This window comes from Toxorhynchites rutilus, chromosome 2 (genome assembly GCF_029784135.1).
Source record: "Toxorhynchites rutilus septentrionalis strain SRP chromosome 2, ASM2978413v1, whole genome shotgun sequence".
Taxonomy (NCBI): domain Eukaryota; kingdom Metazoa; phylum Arthropoda; class Insecta; order Diptera; family Culicidae; genus Toxorhynchites; species Toxorhynchites rutilus.
The window spans coordinates 303,035,479-303,061,823 of NC_073745.1; the positions used below are offsets into that span (position 1 = coordinate 303,035,479).

Genomic DNA, 26,345 nt, shown 5'->3' on the forward strand with positions numbered 1-26,345 from the left:
GAAAAGGTAAAGCGACGTGAGGAAACATAATAATTTGAAAGTGGAAATGTGTTTTCATATCGCGATGGTATTTTGAAAGGGGTATTCATATTCACATATGTGTTCGTTTTTAGTTATGACATTTGGTGCCTAGTTGGACATGGCGTGTTTTCCCTCCTGCTGCGATAGTTTTCATTGTCATCTTTTGTTTCAAATGTAAGCAACAAACTTTCATAGCCGAAGGCATCCCTGGGATAGCATTGATTGAAATCAAATTGGAAACTCAGCATTTGCGGTAGAACGCACAGCAAGTTTTGTGATGTTTGTTTGCTGAAATATTGATACATCACTCTTCTTCCAACCCATGTAAATACTTGCTAATTGATGGGTACACAAATTAGACCCCATCAAATGCCAATTTCCGTGGCTTGCACAAATATGAATGGTCTGCATTTGCACGCACAAACATTTACCTCAAACATATACGTATTCCCTCCGGTTAGTGAAATTTCAATCAGATATTGCTTCGTTAGGTTCGCCGCTAATCCACTCTAAACAGTCACCGCTATAAATCAGCCCCCGTTTTGGGTGATTCGATTCGCTGGATTGGTCGGTAACGAAATTTACAGCCCGACCGGTTTAGATTCGAGAGCAGGAGCAGCAGGAGAGCAACCGAAAACATATAAATCCAAAATAGACAAATAAATGTGTCCAGCTACGCTTTGGCCGCGGGACGATGAAGTCCGGATGGGCGGACGAAGTTGTCGATTGAATGCTCTAAATTTTTTGGAATACTCATTAGGTTAGGTAACTGTGTTGTGTAGTCAATAGAAAGAATGAAACGAATGTTACTGTAATCGGTTGGGAATAAACATAAACTCAATCGACGAACTGAACGTTCTAGGTACGAGACTCAATTATTTTAGTGAGGATATAAAAATTGTTGAATAAATTTTAATTTGAATTTGTTCAATTTTTTTTATGTAATTTATTCAAAAATTGCAAGGGGTTGTATCTAGGACACGACCGCATATTTTCGACGTAGAACTACGAAATTATATTATGGAATCCACTTGTTTACCACTTCGAATATTATTTTAGAAATTTTGTAATAGATCATGTTCTCCGTTACAAATACATTTGATACACGTCCTTTTACTTTCGATATGATGCCTCAGACTGCCAAATATTTGAACGGAAAAATTGTTAAACGATCATTGTATTTTACATTTCCCTCTGAAATTATTGCACATCTTATGTTTACGTAATTCTCGAACCGCAAATTCATTCACCTCTAGTATGAGAAATCACGATTTTCCCAGGCTTCCCAGTTTGAAAGCACGTTTTAGGGAAACATATTCCGGTCTGCACAACGACAAGCGAATACAAAAGTACTCAACACCAAAAAATACCCCCGACTTGCACGTATTTGCAAAGCGGATTCCCCCAGGCACATTAACCCTTTTACGTGCAACATCGAGTCTCACTCGCTGTGAAATGATTGTGCCAAGACGTACAACATCGAGTCTCTCTCGTGGTGCGCTTGCATATCACTGGGCGATAAGAAGCTCACCAGAGTAGTGAAATTACTCGATGCTTTTGCATTTGGTCCGCTGTTTCGAAAATCAAATCGTACGGGAAGGGGTTTATAAGTCCGTGTTAGGGAAACACAGCTCAGTAGGAAAACAAATACCCCCGACTTGCATGTATATTTGCAAAGCGGATTTCCACAGGTACATCGATTTTGAAGTCTGTGTTGGGGAACCCGTAAATTGGGCCATTGAAGACTTGGCAGTTAGGGCGTTTAAATAACGCTTGACATTTTACAGTTATTCAGTCGTTTATCTCACGAAAAATAACATTTTATTAATTGTGAATATTTCCTATCACTTGATGCGAACATCTTACCAATCTGTTAATAAATGTTCGAATTATAAGCATACGAAATATGGGTAGGGTTAGCGCACAAATCGGCAGAACAAATGTATGGGAAAAAAGAAGTTCTTTCAGTTTTCATGAATTTCTCGTACCGTTTAGAGTTTAGCGAATTGTAATGTATAGCATATCAAACAAATTTTAGAGAATTTCCGAAATAGAATTCGTTCACAATGAAAATAGTCATTAACGTTAACTTTATTTCATAAAAACGTGACCTGTTTTCTGATTTGGCACCCTTCCTGAAAGACGTAGCTCTACGTCAAAACCTTTCGCTTTCGTTCGGATGGAACGTTGATCAGTGAACGAATGAACGATGTTGGCAACTCTTGGCTACTTTCGAAGCGATTTGAAACAAAAAGTGTAAGTGTAACTAAATTCCTTGTATTGTGCGGACTCTGCTGATGTTCAGATGGACGTAACAAGTGTTTATTTTCGGCGACTGCAGCTTTTATCGAAGCTACTGCTGCTTTCACTTTAAAAAAATTTCTGTACCGGGGTGTAAGTTCTATGTTTAGAAAACGAGATTGTGACGCTGGACTGCAAGGTTTTGAACGTTAATACCTCTTTTCCGGTTGAACGGAGTGGCATGATAATCATTTCATTCGTAAGGCAAAATGTCAACGAGTTATATGATTGTTAACTATTGACCCGAAAACTTGTTCCAATAGCTTTAAAATTGCTTTGAAAACAGGTTATTGAAAATTCGTATATAAACTCGCATACGCTCTGGAAATCCATTAAAGGCGAATGAACTGCAAAGTTTAAAGCCTCTTAAAACAAAGAATTGAATTGGAAATCCAATCAGTTGATGCGGCGATACGAGATGAGGACGGTTGCACTCAGACGCCTAAGCATTATGTTCTTCTTTTCCCCTTCCATTTTTCTTCTGCAGTTAAACCGAACGGATGGGTATAAAACATGACACTTCCTTTGCTTTCGTTCAATTTTACCTTTACTCTCCTACTATGAGGACTCGTTTCATTGGGACTAATCTCGAAAATCTAGCGGAGTTAATGCACCACGAAAGCAGCTCGGAAAAGCGCACCAGCCGCAGGAAGTGTGAAGAAGCCACATCGCTACCGACCAGGAACCGTCGCTTTGCGTGAGATTCGTCACTATCAGAAGTCGACCGAATTGCTGATCCGCAAGCTACCTTTGCAGCGTTTGGTTCGTGGAATTGCCAAGGACTTCAAAACCGACTTGCGCTTCCAAAGTTTTCCGCCGTTATGGCACTGCAGAAGGCAAGTGAGGAATATTTAGTCGGCCTGTTCGAAGATACCAATTTGTGTGCTGAGCCACGCAAAACGCGTCACATCATGCTCAATGATATCCAACTGGCCCGTCGTATCCGAAGAGAGCGTGCTATTACCTTAGCATATAATCAAGGGCCCTTTTCAGGGACACCAAATTTTTAATTAGAGTTCAGAAAAGTTTATTCAGGCCGAACTGAAAGAAGCATTTAGCGAAAATCGTGGTGTCGATAATAATTCGACATTGACTATGGATTTGATAATGACGAATACGAAATATATGGTAGTGGGTATTTCACCATATCGAAGAAATCAGTTTGATGAAAGCTGCGTTATTAAATTATATGTATACGAATGCCGCAATCGATAGACGATTCTAATTTGCGCTGAGTATTTCCTTGGAGGATTCGATTCCTCCTTTGAACATTAATAATCTCTTTCTGGCAAAACGAAGTGGTATGATAATCACATTATTCGAAAGATAAAATGCAGAAGTTTTCTGCCAATCCCCTTTCAACCTCCAACATCTCTTTCTCCCGTTTGTCGTTTTTCAATTCCATTTCAGTCGGACCGAACGGAGCATTTAGCGAAAACCGAGGTATCCATGATAATTCGATACCGAAGGGTGCCATTGCCTATGGATTTGATAGTGAAGAATACGATATGATAAGGTGTAGTGGATATTGTCGAAGTGTATATTATATTACATATCGAAGAAATCGCATTTATGGAAGCAGCGTTATAAAATTATTTGTTTACGAATGCTGCAATCGATCGTCGTTATTGGGAAGTTTGAATTGTTGGGGAGGGGGTCTTATTTTTACTGTGTAATTACGAGGAGGAATCTATTCCTTCTCAAGTGTTAATAATCCTGCTCCGGATCAACGATGATTCCAATTGTCGGGGTTGGGGAGTGGGTACTATTTGCGCTGGGTATTTCCGAGGAGGAAGTCGATTCCCCTTCGAGCGTTAATTTTTTTTTGACGTAGAACTACGTCTTTCATTAAGGGTGTCAAATCAGAAAACAGGTCACGTTTTTATGAAATAAAGTTAACGTTAATAACTATTTTTGCCGCGAACGGATTTTGGTGATTTACATAGTAAATGAATCGGAAATTCCCTAAGATTTGTTTAATATGCTATACATTAGAATCCCTTGGTTTGTTAATGGTTAAAATACATGAAAACTTTAAGCGTTTCCATTTTCCCATACATTTGTTCTGTCCATTTGTGTGCTTTCCCGAACAGAGCTGTTAATAACGAGCAACTTATCGACGAGCAGCGAAGGGGAAATCATAGGATTTAAAGTCTCTGTGAACGAAGGAAAAGAAAAACGATGGAGGGGAATACTTGCCTAGAGTATAAACAGTGGATCTCGCTGAGGCAAACTTGTTTAGAGGCGAATGAACTTCAAAGTTTAAGCCTCTTAAAAACGAAAGAAAGAAAAACGAAAAAGAAAGAAAGAAAAAAGGCAAACTTTCATTCGGCATCGGACTGTTGAGCAATCCAGTTCACTTTGCTTTTGCTGCGCTTCGATCTAAGATTGGACCCCACCAGTGGTAATCCAACTTGGATATCGTCGTGTGGTTTTTTCAGTTCGTTTTTGGCGTTTTGGCGTAGTGAACCAAGCCTTCGCGAGTGACACCGCATCGAACAACAGCGAAGTAGGCGACTTCGGCGCGTCGGTCGAAAATGTAAGCGCCGTTACCCAGGCTGTAACCAAAATCAAGCTCCCCCCACTGGTGGTGATGGTGGTCGCTCTTGACAAACTCATCAGCGAATTCGCATCGATGGGTTTTACAGCAGAGTCGAGCTGTGTGGCATAATTCAGTCTTTTTCCAAGCAGTTAACATTGTTTGTTTTGTTTTGTTTTGTTTGTGCCTTTGACATTGCATGAATGCATTAAACTGACGTTATGGCGAAGCAGGCATTAAGGTTGTGTGCCAAAAAATCATTTGGGGAATACCAAGCATCTTGAATGTTTTACTGGAATGTTATAAGTTATTTGGGTTCGCGTGCCAGTCGCAAAACTGCCATTAACTAGGATTGCGCTAATCTTGATCATAATAAAGCAGTGCTACTATTTTCGAGGTTGTTGATATTAACAAAAAGAGTTTATTTCGCTTGTTTAGATACCAAGAAAGTAAATGTCGTTCTGGAATGTTGTATGTGATTAGGTTTCGCTTACCAGTAGAAAAATTTCCTCCACTAAGGGTGGCAGCTGCGCTTATCTCGAGCATGAGAAAGTAATGCAACTTTTTTTTCGAGGCCAGTGATATAAACAGAATCGTTTCTTTTGAGAATAACGTAAAATGATGAGAAGTGTTTATATTCCTTGTAGTTAGATATATTGATGTAGTTATGAGATGTGGAATAATGGTGCTGGTGCAACATGTATATAATCGACTGTAGCCGAGTTTATGTCAATTGCGAAAAAGGCTACCAGAATAGCGTTCAACGTAAATTTTCAATACATTGACCTGAAATTAATTGCGACATATGATCAGCTAGTGTATTGTTCTGCGAGGGCAAGAATGAATCATCAATCAATTATCGTCAACTAATTCTACAATGAAAAAACATTTCAGAGATTATTCTACTAAGCAGTTGTTTCTAAAATTTCACAGCACTATAGAATAATATCCGAAGGTATAAACAAGCGACTTATAAAAAATAACAGCTTATTTCTACGTCAACAATGCGATCGTATCTTGAACACAACCTCCTATATTAATAATCACTTTATTCGAAGCATGAAATGTCTAAGATTTATATGCTTGTTGCTTATTTATTGTTAAGTCAACGTTAGTCCTACGTCCACCTTGCGGTTATATCAAAAATATAACCCACTGCTAGTTTTTTTTTTCTCAAAAACTTTTTTTTTCAGAATTCTCAAAAAAAGTTATGAACAGCCGATAAAATTACCAACAAGTCATCCGCAGATGGGCATTTTTCCAGGGAAAAAGTATTTCTAACAACAAATTTTCCATGCATTTGAATTGGGTTTTTTTCATTGTTCAGAAATCTGTTATTTCAATCTTTTGGAAGTCAAATGGAGGTCCTGGAAAAACAGTTTCTTATATTAGCTTATATCATTAACACTAAGTTTACGGACGTTTCTTATATACCTATCTCTACGAATACGCGTCAATTTGAAGGAAGAAAAAATAAAATAGACATCAATGTATATTTATCTCGATTAATGCAGAAAAGTGGAATACACTCTGTCCAACTTCTCTAAGACCACCCTGATTATATTTCGTTGCAACACAATTACAATTACAATTTCAACAAGATACATTCATACATTGTTGAATGCTTAGAATAAAACATATTCAACGTCAATTTCGTTCAAAAGAGTTGTTTGTTTATTTATTGTGCTTGAATATGATAATTTCAGCTGTCCAGTTTCTATAAGACCATTTCAAAATTCATAAGTATTATCAATGAAAAATTCAAAATGATCGACTGATTAACATGTCAATAATTGGCAATCTTGCCTTTTCGGCTAATAATCTGGAAAATTCGTGTTGCAATACTATTTACCAAATTCTGCTGAACGGATTTCTCGATATTTTTTTCCATGTTTCCGAAATTGCGACCTTGGGCTCTTCAAACGTCATGTACCGTTTTCCCTCAGTGTAGATTCTGCGTACAAGGATCCCCTTGAGATTTTCAACAGGATTCAAGTCTGGAGAGCAAGCCGGCCAGTCCAAAAAATTAAGTTTTTGGTCCTTAAACCATTGCTTAGTTTCCTTGCTGGTATGAATAGTAGCATTGTTTTGCTGGAATGTGAATTTTTTGTGACGATATCCACGCAAAAACGGTAGGAGAGAGGATTCCAGAACATGTATGTTATCCTTGAATGATGTGAAAGCTATCTTGAGCTTTCCGGTTCCACAGAGTCCCGCCCAAAATATGCGCGAGCCCCCAACAAAATTCCTGGTTGAAAAATACTGTTCCTTCTTCCGTAAATCACGCCAGTACCCGTTGAAACCATCAGGACCATCCTAATTGAACTTTTTCTCGTCATTGAAGATAACCTATACATTGAAGAACTTTTTGTTATGGTATATAGCAAAAAGTATTCTTCTGAAAACATTCTTTACCATTACATATCAAGCCCCACTGTCGGTTCATGGGAGCTTTGGCAAAACTCAAATTTCTTCCGACGTGAGATGGTGTAAGATGAGGAGTTTTAACCTTTAAAATCCTCTTTATGTGTGGATTTTTTACTAAAAACTTGACGAATTGTCACCCGAGTAACATTTAAATTTAAATATTGCTTTATTTGCATAAGCGATTTTTAAGGTATTCGAAGCTGTTCTAGCTATTTCCCGCTTATCCCGGTCAGAGAGCTTCGATTTACATGGAGCTCTCTCTTTCTTGCCGTATCCTCGAGGATTCGTCAAATAATTTAACTTGATGGGATCGTCCAATCCGACGAGAAATTTCTCTGATACCAACATTTTCTTGATGAAATGCATTGATTTTTCTTTCTTCTCTCTCCGTGAGCCCTTTTCCATTCGGAATTTTCCAGATTTATGGATCAAAACAACTAAAACAACGGAAAATGTGACTGGTGTTATACAAACTTGACACTTGAAAAATACAAGAAAACATTCTTTAACGCTCAGCGCTTGCACACACACATATGAAAATCATGCAGTGTGTGGAAGTCACCAATACAAATACACTAGAATATAAGATGAAGCATTGTTTGTGTTGGAGCAACCCTAAAATATCAAGAGTTTTCGCAAAAATTCATGATCGAAAAACCCTACAACAGAAGTGAACTCATATATAGTCATCTCACTAGAATCAGCTTGCATCTGCTATAATTAAGCTTCAGTTAGGAGAGAAACTGATCTCGATAGAGAGACAGAAATCAATTCAGATGAATCTCTTAATTTCCATATATATCAATACGGAAACAAGCAGTTAGTTGGCCAAAATGGACCGCTTGAAATGAATCTATTCATAGTCAATCAAATAAAAAGTTTTCGGAAATAAAATTCGTATCGTGTGGTTAAAACAGTGGTGAAAATAGTTTCAGTTCTATCGTAGTTCCTGTCCAACTTTTCAAGTGCGCAAACCGTTCAAATCCCACCGCGGAAACATTTTTGGTCCTTCGAACCGGATGTGTTTCAGAATGGACAACCTTCCGTGACACTTTTAAATCACTCATAGACTCAAATCCCCACCTGTCGCCAATAGACAAACTGTCGTACCTCGTTGCCAGAATAGTTATCGAATTCGTCGAACATACAGCCGCAAATTATACTGTTGCTTGGGCACTGCTGGAAAAACGATTCGACAATAAAAAGTTGATTGTAAAAACCTATATTGATAGTCTTTTTTCGATTGAACCAATGAAAAAAAAAATGTTACGAATTACTTATGCATTTAGTCGACGATTTTGAGCGAAATCTGTACATGATCGAGACAGATAGGCATTCCAACGGACGGTTGGAGTATGTTACTAGCACATATGATTTGTAGTCGTCTAGATGCGTCGACGTTGAAGCAATGGAAAATTCAACACAAATCAACGGAAGTTCCCAAACGCAACATTCCTTCGTACACAGCTTACAGTGCTACAATCTCTGACATTGTCGAAGTCTCGTTCGGGCGATTCAGTCAAAGTCGACTCAATTAGGTCACAGAATTACCAATAATACATCTATGCATCAACTGTTTTTCTTCCTCCCACCTACTCAGAAATTGTTCTTCCGGTGCTTGCAGAGTATGCAACCAAAAGCATCACAATATGCTCCACCAATCATCGCAAGATCGCTTGTCCACTCAATCGAAACCACACACCACTGCTGTTTTGACCACTTCGCCATCGCATCAAATTGATCAGTCCAACCTATAAAACCAACCGTCACAACCACGGTTATCATCGTCGACAGAATCTCAATTGCCTTCAACCTCGGTCCAAACTAGCCTCGTGTCCACCACATTCGTTGGTAGCAGTCAAAGGATGCCTGCTACAAAACCGCAATGCTGCAAACCGTAGTCATCAAGGTTTTCGGTTCTGGTGGAGACGCCCTGCGGGCCAGGGCACTGTTGGATCCTGCGTCGCAGTTGTGCTTAATTACTGAAAACATGGTTCAGAAATTAAAGCTTCGTCGCTATCCAAATCGCCAAGAAATTGGTGGAGTTGGAAACACTCTCGTCGTGTCGACGTGTCGTGTCGGCAATTACGGTTGAGGAATCTTGTCAAATATTGAAGAAAATCACTCGTGAGCTTCCAGTGAACACTGTTGATTCGTCCACTTGGAATATTCCATCCGAAGTCATACTGGCTGATCCATCATGCATCAGGGCCAATAGATTTGCTTCTGGGAATGGAACTATATTTCGATTTTCTTCTTGAAGGATTCATAAAACTGGGCCCTGAGAAGCCGGTTCTTCAGATCGCCGTTTTCGGATGGGTAGCATCTGGAAAAATAGGAGCTCACCACCCTCGTACCCAAAACAAGTTAGCTCACGTGTGCAGCGCAGAATCAGTCGATGATCCAATCTCTCGCTTCTGGGAAATAGAATCTTATTGGTCCAATAGTATACAATTCCCGGATGAAACTTTCTGTGAGGACCATTTTGTTGCTAACACCTTTCGTAACGAATCTGGAAGGTTTGTCGTTACCTTACCGAAACGCCCAGATATATTGTCTCAACTCGGGAGTTACAAGGAAATAGCCACTCGAAGGGTCCTTGCCCTTGAACGCAGACTTGATGCGAACCTCCCACTCAAAGAAGCTTACACTTCATTTGTTGCTGAGTATTTGCAACTATATACAACTATATGCAACTATATACCAACTCAAACTCGACAGCTATATTATCGACCATACCTCCCGACCAACGCGATGATCGAGCAGTAATAGCACTGGACTCACCAGCAACCATAAAAACCCTTGGACTAACATGGAAGCCATCGGCCGATTTACTTCACTACTCAGTTCCCAATTGATCGCAATCAAACAACATCACAAGACGAACCGTGTTGTCGGCAAAGCTTTTCGACACTCTCGGCCTGATTGGGCCGGTGATAGTCCTTGCCAAAATATTTGTTCAATCTCTCTGACGAACTTCAACATCCTGGGACAATCCACTAGACGAGTATCAACAACAGCATTGGTTGGAGTTCCGCAGCAGTTTACAAGGTTTAGTATCTATTACCATCCCAAGGTGGGCAACCCCCTCCTCCAATCGTATAGTGCTTGAAATGCACGGGTTCTGCGACTCCTCTGAGAAAGCTTACGGGGCCTGCTTGTATTTGAGAGTTGTTTCAAATAACGGCAGAATAACCGTGCGCTTACTAACCGCCAAATCTAAGGTGGCCCCCTCTCGGTGATTCAAAAAAAGAAACAAAAACGCATCTGCCTACCGAGGTTGGAACTCTCATCTGCCCTTCTGTTGAGCCATCTGTACCATAAAGTTCGAGCCAGTACATCGTTGAATGTCAAGACTATCTTTTGGACAGACTCGATGATCACTCTACATTGGCTTCGATCGACACCCTCGAGATGGAAAACTTTCATCGCAAATCGTGTCTCGGAAGTGCAGCATCTGACACAAGGTGGTATTTGGGCTCACGCTCCTGATATCGAAAATCCGGCAGACATAAATTTCCCGCGGCATGCTGCCAGCACAATTGCATGAAACCGCATCCTGGTGAAATGGTCCACCCAGGCTCAGCCAACCATCGCGTTTTTGGCCACTTCTAATTCCACAAACTTCCGTCGAATTGCCGTCAGAAATGCTGGAAGAAAGGACAGTTTCTCTGCCAGTGCGGGTGCATCCTCCGAATGAAATGTTTTTCTTACGATCATTGTTTCCGGCGCTTGTTCGTCTCGTTGCACTTCTTCGTCGCTTCATTCATAACAGCAAGATTATCAATCGCTCAAATCGACGATATGGTTTCCTACAAGCTTCAGAACTCGCGGAAGCCTCCAACAACCTAGGCATAACTCGAGTCTTTCAGCAAGGATATTGCTGCTGTAGCTAAAATGGCCAGGTTGGCTCGCACTCTGAACTACGAATACTTGCACCAATTCTCGCCAACGGCATGCTAAGACTTCGTGGCCGACTCAGGCATGCGGCCATATCCGAAGATAGAAAACACCCTGTAATCCTACCTGCACGATATCCACTTACTACGTCTATTGTGACGTACTATCACCTGAAAAATTTGTACGCCGGTCCTCAGCTACTTGTAGCATGTGTCCGAGAAAAATTCGGGCCACTTCGAATTAGAAATTTAGCACGAAGCGTAGTGCACGCATGTGTTAACTGTTTTCGCTGTCGTCCTCGTACCCTCGATCAGATCATGGGAGATCTGCCATCAGAACGAGTTACCCTTCCTCAGTACTGGAGTGGATCTTTGTGGACCGTTCCAGTATCGCAAAGTCAGCAGAGCTCCACCAATAAAATGCTACGTAGCCATCTTTGTTTGCTATGTCACCAAGGCAGTTCATGTGGAGCTAGTCTACGACCTCTCCACTCAAGCGTTCATAGCAGCGCTTCATCGATTTATCGCCCGAAGAGGAAAAGCGAATCTCATAGAATGCGACAATGCCAAGAACTGCAAGGCTGCTGTGAGGGAACTAAAATAATTAGCCAAGCATTTCCGTTCTCAATGACATCAAGGCGAAATAGTCAACCGTTGTGCTGATGACGGGATAACCTTCAAATTCATTCCGCCACGCAGCCCCAATTTTGGTGGGCTATGGGTAGCACCGGTGAAATCCTTCAAGCAGCACTTCCGACGAACCGTTGGAAACTCCATCCTATCCCAGGACGAATTCGTCACCCTGCTGGCCCGCATCGAAGCCGGCTTGAATTCTCGAGCGCTTTCGGCTGATGTCAATGACTTGGAAGTTTTGACACCAGGTCATTTCCTCGTCCACCGTCCACTTACTTGTTCCCGGAACCCAATTTGTCGGATTTACCCCAAAACAGACTCGATCGCTGGTAACGGAATCAAGAGCTTCTTCGGCGGTTTTGGAAACGCTGGACGATCGATTATCCGTCTGGTCTTCATCCACGTACCAAGTGGACTCGCATACGAGACAACGTCATCATAGGAACGATGGTCCTTCTGAAGCACAATAATCAGCCGCCTCTTAAATGGAGATACGGAAGAGTCACCAAAATATACCATGGAGACGATGGAAATATCCGTGTTGTAGACGTCCGAACAGCAGAAGGAGAGTACCAACGAGGCATCGCAAAGATATGTGTTCTGCCTATCCAACAAACAGCTGGGCCTACTGAAGTACCCGGCCTCTGCTCAGATGACCACTAGGTTCTTCCATCGCAGTACTCAGTACTGCGCAACGAACGGAGGCCTTTGAGCCTCCGTACCCTGTAAGTATTGTATTAATTGAATTTTCAAAAAATAACGGAATGGAAGCAGCCGTGGATGCGACGCACAGATTTCCAAATGTTAGAAATACATTCGAAGAGTTGTCACACATCTAGACTAAAATTTTACTAAACTCGTGAGTAGTAAGTAATAAAACAAAACCCACCACAGTTCAGAAAAACGTTAGGTCGTGTTTGCATCCCTATACAAAGGTATCAATCCCTTGAAAACAATCGAAGCTCGGAAAGCACTCAACATCCATAATTGATCTTCCTAGGAAACTGTTCCCGCCATCCTTTGTACGATCCACTGCTGGTGCATTGTTTGGGTATGTGTGTGTTTGCGGATTCCTTCCCATCAATTATGTCGGCCGGTTGTATGAATTTAATCAAATTCGAAACCATGTTTTGTGCCGCCGGACACCGAAAACGTCTGGTGATAATGATGATAGCGAACCGAATACCTTCAACTATGAAGGATGGGGCTGGGGTGCCGTTGTGAGGGTAATGGCGATGTTGAAACGCAAGTTGCTATCGTTCGGTGAAACGTGACCCAACTGCTGTGAATAATCTGTTGTGTGTGTGCGCGCGTGGGTGGACGGAGAAGCATGTTTTGATTGGTCTTTTCGACACCAATGGCAGCCCCAACCACTCATAATGACCGGAAGTGGTTATTAACGGGAATTTGTGCTTTCCGCCAGATGGTGGCGTGTGGAGGTAAATCGGTTAGTTATTATCGCTGTCAATAATTGTCTAATTGGTTGCGTTTATGTAGCGGCGAAACAGCGCAACCATATTTTGTTTCAAATTGGCTTCCCTACTCGATTGTTCAATCTATATTGTGACTTCATGAGAATTTCAAATAGATTTTGCTCGATATTTGATGATGGCCCCTTTTTTCTGTTTTCTGTCAGCGAATAGTGGTCTATGAATACTGAAAAAACAATGCTATAATAGTTTTCCCAAACGTATGTGCAAAAACATCCCTTTTTTTATCGTTTATTACTCCTTCCAAACCGCCAGTAAAAAAGTCTTCTGGTTTTCTGCTGGTGGGAAAAAAGTTATGCAAATATAAATTTATCTCCTCGCTTCCGCGCCTACGCGAGGGATTCCGAGTCCGCTGGGGGCGGGCTTAAAGCCAACCACTACTTTCAGCACGTTCTGCATTTTAAGCACATTTATCGTGCTTTTTCCACTTCGTATCCTCCACACATTCCCTCAGCAGCAGCAGCAGCAGCACCAGCAGCTTTAGAAGTGGGCATGAAAAAAATGAGCAAAATCTGTTTGCTCTTTAATTTAACGCCTCCCTCTAACCGCGGCTGCCACCTCCGCCACCACCCCGTTTCGGGAAGTGCTGACCTGGAGCGGGTTCAAAGTTTTCAGTAAACCTACGCTACGATAATCACTCCGGGCCTCGGTGCGGGTTTGTATGAGCGCCCAACGTAGACTCGCCCGATGAGGTTAAGGTGTAAAACTGAAGTAATTTCTTCCTGATAACTTGGTGGAGTTGGCGCGCTGTTCCCATGCGGTCGTTTCCGCACGGTTGCACCACCACCACCGTCAGGATGTGGTTTTGAGGGCTGGTTAATGAGGCTGGTGCTTCGATCCCATCATATAAGTGGAGATGTTGATTTAATGATGATTTTCACGCTCAGACACTCAAGAATCGAAAATGAAGTGTTTCAAGTAATGAGTGAAAACGTTACATTCCAAACTCTTGTTTGAAAATTTACAGAAAACGTGAGTGTTGCATTTTTATTCAATTACTTAAAATTGATGTGATATTTTCTTTTCTTATTAGTGTCATGAATTCAGTTACTACAGTGCGAGAAATTCCTATAAGCGCACATGTATATTTTGGCTGTAAGATTAACTAGATATATATTTCCAAAATATTTTCATGGGATTTAAATGACCTTCGAACATCAAGTTTATCTTGCCAAGAAAAGTCCCAATCCTATTCTCAACAGTTATTCAGAATGAGAAAAACGTGTTTTCAAGGTAGAAATTCTTATAAGCGCACATCAGACTTTATTCTCAAAGAACGATTTATACATGAAAATCAGAGCATTCAATATTTGGTTGGTTTACCATTTTTCAGAATAGTTTCATAGACACGGTTTGGCATTGACTCAATCAGATTATCCAACATTTCATGTGGAATTTTATTCCACTCGTCCCTTACGCATCTCTCCAACTCACGAACTGTTGCAAATTGCCGTCCACCACTGTAGACTCGCCTTGCCAGGATTCCCCAGAGATTCTCGATGGGATTGAGATCCGGGCTACGAGCTGGCCAGCCCATAACCTGAATGTTTCTTTCGGAAAACCATGACAATGATTTCGTTCTTACGTGAATGGCAGCATTATCCTGCTGGAAGATGAAGTTGTCGTCCATAATGTCTTCTGTAAATGGCACCAAAACACTGTCCAGTAGCTCTACATAGTTGTCGGAGTTCATCCTTGTCGGAATAGTGGCGATAGGAGTCTTCCCTTTTCTTGAAAACGCAGCCCACACCATGAGACTTCCACCACCAAAATTCCTGCTCAACTTCACTTCGGGATTTTTTCGTAGATCATGCCAATAATACGCGCAGCAGTCGGGACCATCAAGATTGAACTTTTTCTCGTCGGAAAAGATCACTTCATCCCACTCTGCCTTCCAATCCATGTGCTGTTTAGCGAAATCCAATCTAGCTTTAATGTGCCTTGGGGTGAGGTTTGGTTTCTTTGCCTTCTTCGTGTAAACCAGATGTCCAGATCCTCGCAAAATTTGGGAAACACGTCGTTTGGATATGGGAAGGTCCAGTTCTTGCTTTATTTCCGAAGCATTAAATTTTCCAGTCTCCCCAAGCTGAATGATGCGCTTCCGGCCGCGGTTTGAAATTTTGCAGTTACCTTTATTCTTCCTTCCGATGCCATATTTTGGGCCCTTCTTGAAAAAAATCCGGACCACTGTTTCTCCTCTATCGATCCTCTTTGCTATCTCCCGGTTGCTTAAACCAATATCCTTCAATTCGGTTATTAATCTCCGCTCAGTTTCGTCCAAGAACTTTCCTTTTGGCATCGTGCTTCAAATTCAATTGCGGTACTTCACTGCTTAGCTGATTGTGGTTAACTCGTTCTCACGTTACAACCTTACCAGGCTGTGTTGAAAAATGGCCAAGATGTTTACATATTGGTGGGAAAATATTTAAAATGCCAGTTGGGCTTATGAGAATTTCGCACCATAATTTTAAAAATGTTTTAGTAAAACAATATGTTTGCACCAATGATGACTTAAACAACAAAGTTAGTACACATTTAGTCATTAGGGAATAACTACGTAAAAAAGGAATGGTTTTATCTACTATATATCTAGAATTTTCTGAAAACCCAGGTGCGCTTATAGGATTTTCCCCCACTGTATAACTTCGCGTCTTCGTAGCTCATTTGGTCGCAGTTCTGTTTACTACACCCAAAATTAATTTTTAGCTCATGTTTTGTCATCCCGATTTATTACATTAAATGAGCGTACAAATCGCAGAAAATGTAATGACTCTCAAATACTGGTAAGCATTTGTTTATCTATATATATATATAAATGGATTTCTGTCTGTCTGTCTGATTCTTATGGACTCTGAAACTACTGAACCGATCGACATGAAAATTGGTATGTAGGGATTTTTGGGGCCGGGGAAGGTTCTTATGATAGTTCGAGACCCCTCCCCCCTCTCTAAGAGGGGTGGCCATACAAATGAAACACAAATTTCTGCATTACTTGAGAATTAATCAAGCAAACGAAACCAAATTTGGCATGTGGAGATTTAAAGACGCATTAAATGTTTTTATGGTGATTAGACCCTCCTCCCCCCTCTCTAAGGGGGGGCTGCCATACAAATGAAACACAAATTTTTGCATTACTCGAGAATTAATCAAGCGAACGAAACTAAATTTGGCTTGTGGAGGTTTTAAGAGGCAATAAATGTTTCTAATAGCGAATTCGTTTTTGTTCAGTTTCAACCCCAGTGCCGCACTAACTGCTGTCAAAACGTTTTTTTATTCATTCAGTTTCAACCTAGTGTCGCACTAGTTCACCCCGAAAGCTGTTAGTTTCGCACTGAGATGTTATACGGGTTGGCACTCGGGTTCACCAATACAACTATACTAACTGTCAGGTTCCGGGTGTTGTTTGGAAAATCTAAAAATAAATAGAAATATAAAATAAATGGAAAATCTAAAAATAAATGGATATATATAAAAATAAAATAAATGAAAACCTGCTGCTTTTGATTTTGTATTATTGGAATCGTGATCCAATTCGGATTCTGATCTTGAAGAGTATATTCGAGTAGATAGCAATTAGCTACGTGTGCTATCATTGGGAGGCGAAAATAATGATGGATATTCAGGTGGAATAAACCTGCTTTCAAAATCAAAATTATGAATGAAAATTTACGAAAAACGTATCGAATATTTATTTTATGTGATGAAATAAGAGGTTTTTTCCGATATCGCAGAAACATATTGAACGAAAACTGTGTCTAATGATGATTTTATATTATAATAGTAATTATTTATGGAACAAACAGGAAATGCATCGACAAATGGTTAAGCGAGTCTCAGAACTACATGTGTTAGGTAATCAAACAATATGAAGTAAACATTTTCATTCTAACTTTTATGTTTTAACGCTGCACTTGGCCCTTCTGATCTGATAGAGAATAATTTACCTCCCAAGCACTAATATCGCCACCAGACGTCGACACTGTACATTTGTCGTCGCAAATATAAACAAATAAGACTATATAACGCACACTAACAAACCACCGCATTCGTGAAACTGAAAACGTTTTTTTATTACAGAGTCAGTTTGGCACTGACTCAGTTTTAAAAACGAAATCGGTATAAGGTGGCTTGACACTCCTCTCCCTTCCCTTAGGAGGGGCCGCATTACTCGAGAATCAATCAAACAAACGGTATAAAAATTATGCATGTGGAGATTTCAGAAGGAAGGGGGGAGGTGGTTTGCATAATTCGAGAACTAATGAGGCAAATTGAATCATTTTTTTTTATCTGTATTATAGTGATTTTCAACTCATTTGGCTGGTTCGTCACTTTTACTTCCATTTTTGGAAGAATTTCGGGAGTGAGAATTGAACTCGTGACCTTCAGCGTGAGAGGCATAGATGTTACGCACTACGCCAGATCGCCTCCAACCAAAATTTGCATATGGAGGTTTTAGGAAATAATAAATGTTTCTATAGTGATTCGACACACCTACCCCCTCTCTCGGGGCAAGGGGACTGCCATACACATGAAACATAAACTTCTGCATAACTAGAGAACTGATCAAGCAAATGGAGCAACAAAAAAAAACAATCTTTCAATGGATACGTGTCAAAATTTGACAGCAATCGGTGGATTGGTTCGTGAGTTATAGCATTGAGAGTGAAGCAACTTTTGTTATGGAAAAATCACAAATCAATCAAAACGATGGAAAAATTGGATGAATTTCCTTCGAATTACTTCCGCATCCACCGTATTCTCCAGATCTGGCCCCCAGCGACTATTTTCTGTTCACAGACCTGAAGAGAATGCTCGCTGGCAAGAAATTTGAGACCGATGATGAAGTGATTACCGAAACTGAGGCCTATTTTGAGGAAAAACCGGTATCGAAAAGTTGCAAGATCGCTATAATCGCTGTATCGTCCTCGATGGCAATTATGTTGAATAATAAAATTGAATTTTGTAAAAAAAATAGTTTTACTGTGTTACCTTAAAAACTTTTCAGCCGAACTGTACCTGTATTTTGATATAATAAATATGTACAAGATCAAATTAGGCTCTGTTACAGCTGAAAAATGCATAACAGCAGATCCTCTGCAACGTGATGACGGAATATATGAGTCCGGTAAAATCATGATACTGATGATGATGAATTCAAGGACGTCGGTTGTGCAAAATTATTGTAACACAGGGAAGAAACATAATATTTTTAAATATTGAGAGAATTATCAAATGCAGAGAGAAATATTATCCTTTTGGCTGGTTCGTCACATCACATAAGAGGTATGGTGTTGATCATTTTAAAAAAGAAAAAGAAATAGAAAAAAGGGGAAGAAATAGAAATAGAAATCCGCTGTGTCCTTAGCTTACCGAATCCGGAGGTTACGAGGTCTATGACGGCGAGTTCATAAGAGACATGGTTCGTGGCGAATCCTATAAATATCTTGGATTCCGACAGCTCACCGGGATTCGCCACTCCGACATCAAGACGGAGCTGCGAGACAAGTTCTTGAGTCGAGTGAACTGTGTCCTGAGGACTTTCCTCAACGCGGGGAACAAGGTACGCGCGATCAACACATTCGCGGTTCCCCTGCTGACCTTCAGTTTTGGTGTAGTCAAATGGAGCAAAACTGACCTAGAGGACCTTGAGAGGAGGATGAGGAAAGCATTCAAAGAGGCCGGAATGAACCATCCTCAATCGGCACTGGAGAGAGTTTCACTACCACGCAAAGAAGGGGGACTTGGAATCGTCGACATTTCTGCACTGTGTGTTGCCCAGGTACGACAACTGCGCGAGTACTTCGCAGAACGCGTCAACCAAAACGCGCTATACCGGGCTGTCTGCGCCGCCGACAGAGGATACAGCGCTCTGCACTTGGCGTAAGCGGAGTACCAACTCAACTGCAATCTGCAGACAGTGGAGGAGAAGATTGCAGCTTGGAAGCAGAAGGCAGTGCATGGTGCCCACCCCCATCAACTGGACCGGCCACACGTCGACAAGGCCGCATCTAATCTGTGGCTAACGCGTGGTGAACTCTCTTCAGTAGTAGAAGCCGACATGATAGCCATCCAGGACAGGATATTGCCGACGAGAAACTGCAGGCGGTACGTCTGGCATCAAGACGTTGATGACATTTGCCGGATGTGTCATCAACCAGGTGAAAACATAGAGCACATTATGGGAGGCTGTCCCGTTTTGGCCAACGCAGCCTACACCGAGCGCCACAACAACGTGGCCCGTATTGTTCATCGACAACTGGCGCTCCAATGTGCTCTACTGGAAGACAACGTACCAAACTACCGGTACCTGCCTGCACCTGTCCTGGAAAATGACCGTTTCAAGCTGTACTGGGATCGCACTGTTCTGACCGACCTCTCGATCCACCACAACCGCCCAGATATAATGGTTTACGACAAGAGCGACCGCAAAGTCACCATCATCGATGTCGCTATTCCACTGAACCAGAATCTGGAGGAGACCCACGGTCGCAAAATCTGCAAGTACCGACCATTGGCCGTGGAGCTCAAGGAACTGTGGGGGCTAAGGGAGGTCCCAAGAATTGTTCCAGTCGTTCTCTCTGGAACTGGAATTATCCCGAAGACACTTCTGGAAGCGCTAAAGGTGTTGAACATCGAGAAGGAATTGGCCGGCATCCAAAAGTCGGTCATCCTTAGCACCTGCGCGATTGTCCGACAATTCCTCGGTCAGGACTAAAACAGCACGAGCATGCAGATACGTGCATTCTGCAGAGCCTAGTCCCCCTTTGGCATTCAGAAGCCCGGGGGCAGGTGAAAATTCTGGCTAGGTTCGCCTAGTTAAGAAGTGAGATAAGTCTGCCAAAAAAGAAAAAAAAAAGAAAAAGAAAAAGAAAAAAAAGATTGGTTCTCAAATGGGGATCAACACTAGGGTAGGAGCCTACCTGTTGGTCTCAAATGTTCCTATCTCACGCCTCCACGAAGATCATATGACGACATTTTTAGATCGGGCGTGAACTGGAAACACACACCTGGTCTTGGCTCCGAGAACGGGTGTCGAAAGTGGCTAAGTGAGGGGGTGCGAGCGAGTCAGAGCGCTATATCTCTCCCGGGGAAGGCCTCCCGGGTCATGGAGGCCTTGCCAACCCGCTGTCTCCCGGGCAAAGGAGATACACCCAGACAATGGAGCTAAGGTCAAGACGAATACTACGAATGCGATCACCCGAGGAGGGTCCCCGAACTGGAGCTGGTCCTGGAACGGGCGTAAGAGCGAGCGGCCAGCGGCTGGAGGGCGATGTGCAAGAGCGGGCCACCAGCCGGGTTCAACCCGAAGAGCTACCGCCACACGGAAACAGCAGCCATCGACATCACCAACGAAACGCTGCGCCTACGAGGCGTGTTGCGACTGTCAGACGACAGTCGTCCACACTTGTGGGTACTACTAGGCGACGGATCATGTGGACACACGAAATGAACGAATTCGTGATCCGCGCCTATTACATCTGCACTGCTTTGGAGACGGACATGAGCGGTCGCCCTCGAATACTCGCAATGTTCGAGGAAGCGTATCCAGAGTTCGTCGGGAGGCTTGACCAAAACGCGATGAACGCGAGGCGTAGAGCGATTGTACGCAACAATATGCTCTCCCAAACGCAAGTCGACGAGATCAAGCAGCAGGTGCAGAGAGAACTAAGCTCCAGAACAAGCAGAGCAAGCGATGTGTCGAGACGAAGTTCAGTACGGCTGAGCAATTCATTCGCGAGTGGGGCACGCGAATCAGCACCAGTGGAGGCCACAGTACAACAACCCTCTGAGCCGGAAGATCCACAGCCAGATCAACAACTACTACGCGATCTGGTCTTCCATTACGACGAGGCGATCTCACAGTTCCGCGACACGGACCCTTTGTCGCGCCCCAGGATCCCGAAGTTGCAGCATTCCCGCAGGCTGACAAGTGCAGTAAAGCTCATGAACGAGCACGTTCTTCCGCTGCACTTGGTTGATGCTGAGAACATGGAGGAGCTGCAACTGAAAGTTTACTGTGCTGCTGTGGCGACCGCCAAAAGTTTAGGATACCGTATTAGGCCAAGAGGCGGACTGCTCCAACATCTCCGTGAAAGGCGTGAGCCTCCATGGCGAAGGAGATTGGAGCAACGGATCCTAAACAAGCGCGCCGCAATTGGAAGACTGATGGCGTACAAAAGAGGCAGCAGATCGGTGAAATTATGTCGCCAAGTTGCTGTGATCGTGCGGCCTACTGAACTTCGCCAGCTGGGAGCTCACCAGCTGACGGAAAAACTCGACACACTGGTACAGCAATTGAGCGTCCTTACAAAACGGCTGAAACGTTACTCTGACTCTGCAAAGCGCCAGGAACAAAATCGGATGTTCAGAGATAACGAGAAAGCGTTCTACGACCACATTAGCGACGAGAAGCCCGACTACCGCGAAGGTTTGCCAGATATTAGCGATGTGACGAACTTCTGGGCTGGTATTTGGGAGACCCCAGTAGAACATCGCGACGGGCAAATGTGGTTAAGACGGGAGGAGGAGAGTTGTGGTGAAATTGGAGAGATGCCAGCTATCATCGTCGGAGAGAACGATGTCCGCGAAGCCTCGCGGTACCTGAGGAACTGGGCAGCACCGGGCCCCGATGGTGTCCAGAACTTTTGGCACAAGAAGCTGACCGTCGCACATCCAAAGATAGCTGAGTGCTTCAACAAGGTGCTACGTGACCCACACAACCTTCCTGAATTCGCCACCCGTGGCGTCACCTTCCTCCTCCCGAAAGACAGCAACACATTGAACCCATCAAAGTACAGACCGATAACGTGCCTATCGAGTCTGTACAAAATACTGAGCAGCATAATTACCGCCAAAGTTTCTGCTCACTGCGAACAGCATCACATCATCGCAGAAGAGCAGAAAGGATGCAGGAAAAATACGCATGGCTGCAAAGATCAGGCCATCCTCGACGCAGCCATAGTCGGCCAGGCGGTATATAACCAGCGGAACCTAAGTATGGCCTACATCGATTACAGGAAGGCTTATGACTCCATACCTCACTCGTTTCTCGTCCGGGTATTGGAGCTCTACAAAATTGATCCCGTCGTCGTTAGGTTCCTGCAGCATGCGATGAGGCAGTGGAGTACGTCTCTGCACCTCAGTGATGGGGAAAATGTGTTGCAGTCTAGAACGCTGCAGATAAAGAGGGGGATATTCCAAGGCGACTCTTTCAGCCCGCTTTGGTTTTGTCTGGCACTGAACCCCCTCAGTAGGACGCTCAATAGAAACGGTCATGGCTATAAAATAAGGTATGGCGACGGCGCCCACGAAGAAGTAACTCATACCTTCTACATGGATGATCTCAAGGTCTACGCTGATTCACGTCAGCGTCTAGGTGTAGCTATCCGGGTTGTCGAAGACATAAGCAGGGACATCTGCATGGAGTTCGGCCTTGACAAGTGCCGCTGTGTCCATATGCTGAAAGGGCAGCTTACCGAATCCGGAGGTTACGAGGTCTATGACGGCGAGTTCATAAGAGACATGGTTCGTGGCGAATCCTATAAATATCTTGGATTCCGACAGCTCACCGGGATTCGCCACTCCGACATCAAGACGGAGCTGCGAGACAAGTTCTTGAGTCGAGTGAACTGTGTCCTGAGGACTTTCCTCAACGCGGGGAACAAGGTACGCGCGATCAACACATTCGCGGTTCCCCTGCTGACCTTCAGTTTTGGTGTAGTCAAATGGAGCAAAACTGACCTAGAGGACCTTGAGAGGAGGATGAGGAAAGCATTTAAAGAGGTCGGAATGCACCATCCTCAATCGGCACTGGAGAGAGTTTCACTGCCACGCAAAGAAGGGGGACTTGGAATAGTCGACATATCTGCACTGTGTGTTGCCCAGGTACGACAACTGCGCGAGTACTTCGCAGAACGCGCCAACCAAAACGCGCTATACCGGGCTGTCTGCGCCGCCGACAGAGGATACAGCGCTCTGCACTTGGCGCAAGCGGAGTACCAACTCAACTGCAATCTGCAGACAGTGGAGGAGAAGATTGCAGCTTGGAAGCAGAAGGCAGTGCATGGTGCCCATCCCCATCAACTGGACCGGCCACACATCGACAAGGCCGCATCTAATCTGTGGCTAACGCGTGGTGAACTCTCTTCAGTAGTAGAAGCCGACATGATAGCCATCCAGGACAGGATAATGCCGACGAGAAACTGCAGGCGGTACGTCTGGCATCAAGACGTTGATGACATTTGCCGGATGTGCCATCAACCAGGTGAAAACATAGAGCACATTATGGGAGGCTGTCTCGTTTTGGCCAACGCAGCCTACACCGAGCGCCACAACAACGTGGCCCGTATTGTTCATCGACAACTGGCGCTCCAATGTGCTCTACTGGAAGACAACGTACCAAACTACCGGTACCTGCCTGCACCTGTCCTGGAAAATGACCGTTTCAAGCTGTACTGGGATCGCACTGTTCTGACCGACCTCTCGATCCACCACAACCGGCCAGATATAATGGTTTACGACAAGAGCGACCGCAAAGTCACCATCATCGATGTCGCTATTCCACTGAACCAGAATCTGGAGGAGACCCACGGTCGCAAAATCTGTAAATACCGACCATTGGCCGTGGAGCTCAAGGAACTGTGGGGGCTAAGGGAGGTCCCAAGAATTGTTCCAGTCGTTCTCTCTGGAACTGGAATTGTCCCGAAGACACTTCTGGAAGCGCTAAAGGTGTTGAATATGGAGAAGGAATTGGCCGGCATCCAAAAGTCGGTCATCCTTAGCACCTGCGCGATTGTCCGACAATTTCTCGGTCAGGACTGAAACAGCACGAGCATGCAGATACGTGCATTCCGCAGAGCCTAGTCCCCCTTTGGCATTCAGAAGCCCGGGGGCAGGTGAAAATTCTGGCTAGGTTCGCCTAGTTAAGAAGTGAGATAAGTCTGCCGAAAAAGATGAAGGTTCTCAAGGTTCTGAAGGTTCTCAAATGGGGATCAACATAGGGTAGGAGCCTGCCTGTTGGTCTCAAATGTTCCTATCTCACGCCTCCACGAAGATCATATGACGACATTTTTAGATCGGGCGTGAACTGGAAACACACACCTGGTCTTGGCTCCGAGAACGGGTGTCGAAAGTGGCTAAGTGAGGGGGTGCGAGCGAGTCAGAGCGCTATATCTCTCCCGGGGAAGGCCTCCCGGGTCATGGAGGCCTTGCCAACCCGCTGTCTCCCGGGCAAAGGAGATACACCCAGAAAATGGAGCTACGTTCACGAAGAGTAATTAGAATGCGATCACCCGAGGAGGGTCCCCGAACTGGAGCTGGTCCTGGAACGGGCGTAAGAGCGAGCGGCCAGCGGCTGGAGGGCGATGTGCAAGAGCGGGCCACCAGCCGGGTTCAACCCGAAGAGCTACCGCCACACGGAAACAGCAGCCATCGACATCACCCAAGAAACGCTGCGCCTACGAGACGTGTTGCGACTGCCAGACGACAGTCGTCCACACTTGTGGGTACCACTAGGCGCCGGATCATGTGGACACACGAAATGAATGAATTCGTGATCCGCGCCTATTACATCTGCACTGCTTTGGAGACGGACATGAGCGGTCGCCCTCGAATACTAACAATGTTCGAGGAAGCGTATCCAGAGTTCGTCGGGAGGCTTGATCAGAACGCGATGAACGCGAGGCGTAGAGAAAAAGATGAAAAAGAAATAGAAAAAAATGAGAAGAAAAAGAAAAAGAAAAAGGGAAAATAGAAGAGAAAGAGAAATGAAAAGGAAAATTGAAAAAAAGGAAGTATAGGAAGATACAGGAGAAAAAGAAGAATAGAAAGAAGAAGAATATTATTGTATCATTCAGATATTCTTTCGCGGAACATATTTACGCTTTAATGAAGTACAGTTTACATAATTCTGCGCCATACTTATGCGAATAGCAGTCCTGAACTGATTCTTCTAATTCCTGATTGATTTGTGTCAAATCGTAGTTTCTCGCATACTTCTCTGCTTATTTTCTAGCTATTGACAGTCGAATCCCACTGATCGACAAACGTGTCAAAGAAACTTGCTAATCTTTTGTCGAACGAGTTTAGGTTGTGATTGTGTGAGGGACGGTATTGCTCCCAACTAAAATAATAAAATAAGGTTCTCAATAAACATTGCCTCAATACCTCTCACGCAGAGAATTTAACGTGATTTAAAACAAAAAAGGTTATTATCAATCTCCTTCTAAATGCAACCATTCTCGAGATATTTAAAAAAATATTTCTAATTTATAATCTTTTTTATAGTAAATAATCTCTTTTAACATGTTTGTCGTGTTATACCGTCATGTTCATGAAATTTTATGAATTTTCTCATAATTTCAAACAATTTTTTTTTTCGCTACGTTTTGTATTAACCCACATGTCTTCGAATGTTTCGTAATGTAACTCCTAAACATATGTTTTTACCATAACGATGTATTTGGAAAAGTTGTTGGAAATTTTAAACGAATTCATAAAATCTCATGAACATGATGGTATAACACGACAAACATATTTAAGGGGGCTATTTACTATTAAAAAGACAATAAATTACAAATATTTTTTTTAAATATCTCGAGAATAGTTGCATTTAGAAGGAGATGGATAATAACCTTTTTTGTTTTAAATAACATCAGGATTCATAATTTGTGACTAAAAGTGACTGCTAACATACAAAAACCCGAAGTTTCAAAAATTCATAAACATTCGATGTTCCACAAAGTTCGTCAAAAATAGTTTAACCATCTTGGGCCCATTTTTTAAATTTTCTACATGACTTCTATTTTGTATGAAAAAATTAAAAAAAAATTAAAAAATATGTATTTTGGATATTGTAAATTGAATTTTTATTTTGTAAATAAAAAAAGAGTAGTAATTTTTTTTCTCAGTGTACATTTTTTTCATATTCAACCATCAATACTCTATAACTCTTTCTAAGACACTATTTCGGTACGACTCATAGTTTTCGAGATATAAATTATCAAAGATTGCTCTTACTAAAATCGATACGCCCTA

The 26,345-nt window shown here is 42.9% G+C and overlaps 1 protein-coding gene across 5 annotated transcripts in view; it reads right to left on the reverse strand.

Annotated features, from left to right (window-relative positions):
* The window catches only part of LOC129771009 (uncharacterized), a 493,902-nt gene that overhangs the window by 133,413 nt on the left and 334,144 nt on the right, over window positions 1-26,345 (reverse strand). The gene's annotated exons all lie outside the window — the stretch shown is intronic.